We start from the raw sequence: 8,169 nt of genomic DNA, 5'->3' as shown, positions 1-8,169 counted from the left end.
TCCCTTCGACTACTTCTCTGCGTTACCCTTTTTAACCATTATCTGTTAAGCAACTAGAAATCCGACTGACTGTGTTAGTGGGGCATTCTGAAAATCATGTACTTGATATTTACTGTTAAGATGTCAATATTGTTCCTATCGGTGCTCGTCTCACAACATGTAAATTTGGATGCACTTTTGATAGCAGAACGTTGGTATGACTTTAGATGTGTGTTCCTCAATTGAAGCAGGAGGCTCGGCCATATTGCGTGAACGGTGTAATTGTATGGAAATGGCTGTGTGTTCTACCTCTTGTTACCTGTTTAAGTGTTATGGTAACATCACACTGCTGGCCATTTCTGCATAATTACCCCTGCTATCTATCTAATTAGCATTGTTTGAGTCTTGCATTGAAAGAGGTTTTTAAACGCTTGGTGTGCATAATGGAGAAAGCGCTTTCTTAGTTTATGGTTGATATTTTATTTCATACTTTACTCCAAATGATAAGAGAGAATGTGTTTGTTTTTCTTTTAGGGGTTTTGAGTGTTGAGCTGTATGACCAAATTCTTGAAGTGTGTTTGTTTTTCACACACAGCTTTCCCTTTTTTCTTTACTTTTTACTCTATGCACCAGTGAAATTACAGACTTTTCACACCCTGATGTTTCCACCTGAGCAGTATAACAACAAATGCAAAGCCCACATCAGCTATGATCATTGCATATCCTGGAGTTGGAGACAATATAAGCGCACCTTAGTGGTGCTGTTAGACTGTTAGTTGCTTGCAAAACTAAAACTAAAACAGAAAGTCCTTTGAGCAGTAACAATTTATCAGTAACATTCAATCACCGAACGTTATCTAATTTGTCATCAAATGCCATAATTCATTGACACTTTTTATTCAAATACAAGTGTGATCTTCCGTGTACTTCCAGGGAGACTGATGTCAGGTGGAACCACATTCTTTGGAAATTTGAGTGTCATATTGTCTGGAAAGTGGGACGCATCTAAATAATAGCGTGCTGAAATTCAGAACATTAAAGCGCAATTTATGGTTGTGCGATAGCTCCACGCAGAGCTTTTGCCGTAGCCTATATAAGGGGCCTGGAGAGCGTGTGTGTGTGTGTGTGTGTGTGTGTGTGTGTGTGTGTTAGAGCAAGGGAGAAGTGAGAGAGTGACGGTGATTAGCTTTGGAGCAAGTAGTGACTCGAGTCATAGTAAGAGAAACAAAGTGTCTCCCCCTGTGCTTTCTGACCACGGTGGGAAATCTGTGGCAGGACAAGTTAACCCTCTCCTTGATTTCCTGTTGTTTACGGGGAAGGAGAACCAGGGAGTGAGTCGGGGGAATGCAGCGCTGCCAAGACACGACGTGCATCGCCGCAACGTGTTACTTTTTTCGAGAGGTGCATGTCAGGCGACAGCGTGTCCCCACGTACCTACTTACCTACGTGAGTATAAATCATGCTTAGGTTGTCTTTCGGGCAAGATGGCTTTGTGCTTGTTGTTACTGCTCCTTTCGTGTTTTACATGACCTATACCAGCACCTTAAAACAGCAGATCAGAACGACATTGCTTTTCCTGTAGATAAAACTCAAACATTTGACAATGTTGTTTTTGCACTAACCAAGAATGGACTTTTGTAGCTGTTGCTGCATTAAGAGCATTATTCAGATGGCAGATGTTTTTTTTAATTTGTTTTTTAAAAATAAATATATATAGAAAAGAATAGTTGGCATTAGTGTCTTTTTCAAAAATACAAGAGAGCACAGCCAACAGGCTTAAGAGCCTCTGTGTTTTGCACTTGCCATTCAGAAAGCCACGGCTGCCGATCAAGAGGGATTCTACCTAGCTAACCAGCATTCAGCACGTCGTCCTCGTGAAATGTCCCGATGCCTTTCTTTGTACATTGATGGGGAGAACAGTGCTTTATGCAAAAGAAACTGACAGGTGTTGAAAAGAGCTGATTAGCGTTTGACAATAGCATTTCTGTAGAGGCGTGGATGCCAAAGTGCCAAGTGAGGATGAAGTGTGCAGTAAGGTTTGACGGTCACAGTCCCTGTTCAAGATGTGCATCGAAAATGAATGCTTAAAGTAAGGCCTCTTCATGTGTCAGTCACCCACATGCATATCAAGATTCAGAAAGAGTTTTTTTCCTTTTTTTTTTTTTTTACATACATCTGAATGATCATGATGAGCTAAATCAAGAATGTGTATGTAAAAAAATTAATAAACACACTAGCCTGGATGGCTGGCTTAGTTAGGCCTTCAAAACCTCTGCATTGGTAACTCTAATGACATTACCTCATCCCACTTTGGCTGTTCTTTTCGTATCTTTTCCAGTGTCCAAAACTAGTACAAAGCAGGTTGTTGAAATGGTTTGTAAGCTAAAAGGCATATCATAAGCTAATTTGATTGATTCAATAATATTCTTTTCTCGATACCTGTTTTTTTCCCTCTTTCTTTTGTACGTATGCTTAAATGTGGGGTTGAAAAAGGTTGAGATAAAATTCCTCCAAGTGTAACGATCAGCCTGTTTACATTTTTTGGCTTTTGAATGGTCTTGGAATAAAATAGAGCCAGACTTCCAATGAAGCAACAACCTATACATCCGTTTATTTCAAAACATGACCCTCTGTATAGTAATGTGTCACCTCCCTGCCTCTCATCCGTCTCTTGTAGAGAAACTATTACTGACATAAAGAAATCTCTTGTAGAGTAGAACCTATTTTCCTATCTCCAAATAATAACAACGAATGTACTTAAAGTGGAGTCTGCGTGGAGTCTGCGTGGTTTGTAATATTGTATAGGCTATCCATCCAGTACATTTATACTCATGTTTGCTTCTTGTGTACAGCCTTTTCTTTTTCTTATTTATAGGCTTTAGTAATTGCAGAAAGTACTCTGTTTTGTTCTTTAATACTCCATTGATTTAGATATCGCCCACGTTACAGCTGATATCAATCTTTTCACTGATAAACGGGAGGTATACAAGTCTACAGTTGAGATGTCTTTCTCTGGATGTTTGCTACTGTAGTTTTAGGAGACAAACGTTTCTCACTGTTGCAAAAAGTAGTTCTATTTCTGGCGTCATGCTTGTGTGAGGTGCTGTAACATACAAGCGTGTGTACATATATATATATGATGGTTGCTTTGGTGTGTGATCTTGTTTGTTGTTAGATTTTTTTTTTTGGCTTTTGCTTAAGCCCACCGGTCTAATATTCCTGTTGTGTAAAATCCTCACCACAGTTCAGCTCACTAACTCATTAGTGCAGTCAGTGCCACTTAAAAGATAGAAGCCAAGGTTTTTGTTGGAGTGTTGCGTGTGTTCTTACTTTTGTTGATTGTATTGCTTCACAGCTTCTTTTTCTCTTTCCAGATTTTAACTAGTACACTTTATGATTTACATGGCACTCTGCAGGCTTCAGCGAGCATACTTTTCCTTCTTCCAGTTCCTAGATAAACCTCTCTGAAGCCTCTCTTTGTCCTTGATCATGCTAATGTCCACCCAAATACCTTTAGCGCGTCACACTGGTGCGGTGTCATCAATGTCTTTGCAGTTAAAGTTTGTCTTTGATATTGGTTTTAGCTACAAATCTGAATTATTGAGTACAAATTTGAATGGGGTAGTGGCCCTGAGGAAAGTACCATTACGCTCACGTCCACTGGATGCAGCTACGTCACATTTTAGTCGTCATGTCCCATATTAGTCTTGGTTTCAACGTTTCACTCTAATGCCACTAGCAGGTCATAATTTTCACTTATCCAGTAACAAAGCAATGCATCTACTTCATGGGTTGGACCAAAACTCTTTACAAACATTCATTGTTCCCAGACAAGGATTTTGGTTGGGTGATCAATTTTTAATCTCTGATCAAAACTTAAATTTGTCCAATACTGGTTGATGACCAAATACATGCAAAACTAATGACTTTCCCGTCAATCTCAGCTGTGCTTTGTATTAAGTTCTAATTGTCAATATCGTATATTATATACCAGGTATTATATTTGTCAGTAAATACAGTCATGTCAAGTGAGAATTGGAACCGATGATCTCTGGCACACGCAGCTGAGCCAGAATGAGTTGTAACTGCGTCCGGTGGATGTTTGGAGTACGGCTTAGAGCTGTTCAGCTTCACCAATCCAATGCCATTCAGCTGATCTACAGGTATCCAATCATGCATGACTCATGTGGGTACTTTTGTATTTTCAAAGCATTTCTAGTCTTCGTAATGACTTGGCTTTTTATTTACCAACTTGGAAAAAACTACCTCAGAGCAGTGCCAGGTGCTACGTAATATTAGCCCTCATTTATAATAATGGTAACAAAATCAAAAATTCTTGTGACCAAACCAATACAAGCCAATATCGTGTGAGAGCACTGTTCTTTTCTTGAACCTTAATAAATGGAAAACCAAGTAATCATGAATGACTGGTCGTTCACTGTAGTTGGTTACATTTTAGGGGACCAAATTTTTTGTAATTGGGAGTCTCATTGTTTCATGTGAGTCCTTTTATTTTTCAAAAGATAGCGACAAAAACAACTCAGCACAACCCAGGACTCATTCATGTGGTGAAATTCATGAATGGAACATTTGTTGACAGATGTGCCATCGTAAAGTAATTGCTATTCACTTTGACAATGTGATGCCAGTAAAATGATATTGAGGAATGTTTGTAGCAGCAGTGAAGGTTTGTTGGAAAGATGTATGAGCAGCAATAATGTTGGTGTGTGTGTGCGGGCTGTGGGTTTGTCTTTACGCCAGTCTGTCCTCTTCACGCAGGTCAAGACAAGGCTCAAACATTTTGGACTTTTGGTTAGCAGGACAATGCTTTGCAAATGGGTAGATTAATTTGTGTCAATATTTGGAACCAGCCTTCTCACATTTTTTTTTTTTAACAGAACGTTGAAATGTTAAGGTTTAATATTGGCTCGACCACTCCAAGTGATCAAATGGTTACATTTCTCTGCCGTGTTAACCCAGTACTGCAATAAAATCAGGGTGGATGTCCCTGTCTCTTACTCAATTCATTTCTGCTTCTTCTACGATTTAGCCAGACTCAACCGCATTTTTGTTAAGGGTATAAGATGTAGTTTTTGCATGCAACAATTTACAAAGGGAATATACACATTTGAACATCTTTACAATGTAGCAGAACATTGTAGACTTCAACGAAAGGTACATGTGAGGCTGTGTGGCAATTAACTACAGATAGTTGTAATTTAGTCTAAACTGAAAACATCCAGTGTGGTTGTAGTGGTTTTATGTGTGCCTTTTGTCAGATCTCTCTCATCTCCATCTGCCCCAACATTGGGTTTGGGAGTCCTTTCAACATAATGGTTTTGACAAAATGTGCTGCGCCACGTAAATAATGGCAAATAAATAATTTCCATGTCTAATTATCATGCAGCCTTGCGTGTAGATGCTGCAGAGAATGATCAGTATTTGTGTTTTGCACTTTCAAAGCAGTCTCAATAAAAGAAATGCCCCTCATGAGGTTGGGCAGAAAGTCAAATGAAATAACTGACGAGGTATTTTATGCTATCAATAGGAATTATAAGGAATAATATGACTTGGAAGAGCTTTTCTAAAAAGGTTGATATATCTATATATATTCATGAAGTACCTCATAAGCCTGATATATGCTGCATTGACTTTTTTTTCATAGTGTACTTCCATTAAAACTTTTAATTTTACCCTTTTGGGAGGTTTGAATGTCACTACAGGCTGTGCACAGGCCACAACCAGTAAATCTGATAGAGTTCTGTTGGAACAAAGGAGTTTGTTACACCATGTGGCCAAATGATGACGTGTCATTTATGCAATTTCTACGCAAATCTCATCAGAATATTTCTCACTTGTAGCCGCATCATATTTCTGTGCTCTGTCGTTTTGTTTTTTGCATTTTCTCTCTGTGTAGTCAAAAAATATCGGGTTAAGTTGACGAAGAGTTGACACACATGAAGCGTCCTGCGAGGCTCTGTGGTATAACACGACTGTTGACTCAGGTATTGTCACGAAAGGGCTGTATCTGCTTACTGTGTCCCTGTCCCCCTCCCCCTCCCTCGACCCAACCCCCCCCCCTTCTGCACCTTTGTCTTAAAATAGCCTTAGATCTACATGTGAGGTTCCTATTTGGCCTTAAAAGTTAAACAAATTATGCACTACAATTTCACAGACTTCACAGAGCGCTCGATTCCCGTTCAGACACATTTCTTGAAGAGTTCATTGCCGTGTTATCTACCTCCTATGAATGTAGGGGCTGTCCTGGAGTTGTAGCCAACTGCAAAACTTTTGCTTTTCTTGCTCATTAAGGAAAACAGACAATCATCTGTAGTTTCTTGATAAATATAAAATATATTGCCCTATTCATTCATACATAGAAATAATTCCAGGACACTCCATTTTTCATTTTATATATATATATATATATATATATTTTTTCCTCCATCGGCCATTTTCGTTTTTATACGTTGTGCTTTTTTTTTTTTTTTTTTCTTCATTGCAAGCCATGTTGGAGAAGCAAAGTGACCAAAGTCCCTTGGCAAAGGCAGCCCTGCACAGCCGTGTGAATTCAAACCTCCCTTCATTTGTGTCATTTTGAGCTCAGTTTTGAGTTTTATTTCTCTTTTTCTTCTCCCTTATTTAAACCACGACATGCCAAAACTGAATTTGCTGTCATTCCTGTTCTGGTGAGGGTCTTTTCTGTTGCTGATTTAATTTGTTCACATCCACTGCTAAGCTCCTCGTTTCTTGTTGTAAAGATGTAAGCTTTGATTTCCATTTCACATCTCCTTATTTTTGTTAACAATAATGCTTACAGAACACAAGATATGCTGTAAACCCCGTTAGGATATAATGTGAATATTATCACTTAATATAGTTCACTCTTTGGCTTGACTGTAAGTTGCGTTAATAAAAAATGTTTCAAAACATTTTCCTGTTGTGACTTTTCTGTTGAATAATTTGATGTTTTTATCCTCAGGTTGAATCATTGTATGATTGTTTACACAATAGGCCTTTTACTGCAGCAGACATTTTGACTAGTTATAGGAAAATCACCGGTGTGGTTAACAACATTTATGTTATTATTTCTGTTCTGTTCAGGTTTTCTTAATAAGCTGTGACAGTGAGTCAGCATGTACGGTACGTGGACCCAGTTAATCAGTTAAAGGAAATTCAACCATTACCAACATTGTTGTGTACACATGTTTTTATTACGGTGTCCTGTGTCAAAATATCAGTTTTTAAATGGAATATTAAAGGGCTGTTGCCAGGCGTACCAGTAAGAGAGAAATGTCAATGAAACAACGTACAGTCCTTTGTGTGAAGTCTAGTTGCGCTTTTCACCTAAAGAAAACGGTTTTATCAGTCTAATACAAATCAGCACAATTGATTTCTCGCATAAAAAGTCTCAGAAGTAAATTTAGTGATGACATAGCAGATTACTATGGCACATGACCGATCTAGATTCTAGAATCCATTGTTTTTTCTCGGGTTCCCGGATGTTAACACTGATTTTCAAACAATTACATTTTGCAGCTGACTTGGCCCTGTTGAATTTGAGTGAGTTGAAAATATATTAGTTGAATTGAACACGTTGTACTTTGCATCTGAATTTGGTATATTGAATTTTTTTAAGTTGATTTTTTGATCTTAGAAAAATAAAGGTGCAAATTAGTTGTTGAAAATTTGCAGAGGAAAACTCAGAGGCAGAAAATTCAGATATATAATTTCAGTGCATAATTATTTAGTGCTAGAAATTCAATGGTTTTATCCTTTCAAAATGAGATAAAACATTTACTTCCATAGTATGGCTATGGATTGCAAAACTACTTCTTTTTTTTCTTTCAGATGTCTTTTTTTTTTCTTTTTCTTTTTTAAAGGAATGTGAATATGTTCCTCAAAACAAATAAAGTAGACGACTATGATATGATACCCACCCTTGTCTCAGTATTTGCCAGTAATTTATCTTGTAAGGTATACATTCAACTAAAATATGACTTAAATAAAAAAGAAACTATTTTGAGGTTTATTAAAGTTTATTTGCCACAACTTATGCTGATAAAAATGTAAAAACATATCTGTAGATACAAGGTTGATGTGAAGATGATTCAACAGGCGGTATAATTGTTCCCAAACATCTGGAAAAGATTGGCCTCAGATTTCTGAAAGGTTATATAAGAATATCCA

Source organism: Etheostoma cragini, chromosome 14, assembly GCF_013103735.1.
Source record: "Etheostoma cragini isolate CJK2018 chromosome 14, CSU_Ecrag_1.0, whole genome shotgun sequence".
NCBI lineage: Eukaryota > Metazoa > Chordata > Actinopteri > Perciformes > Percidae > Etheostoma > Etheostoma cragini.
This window is presented reverse-complemented; position numbering follows the sequence as displayed.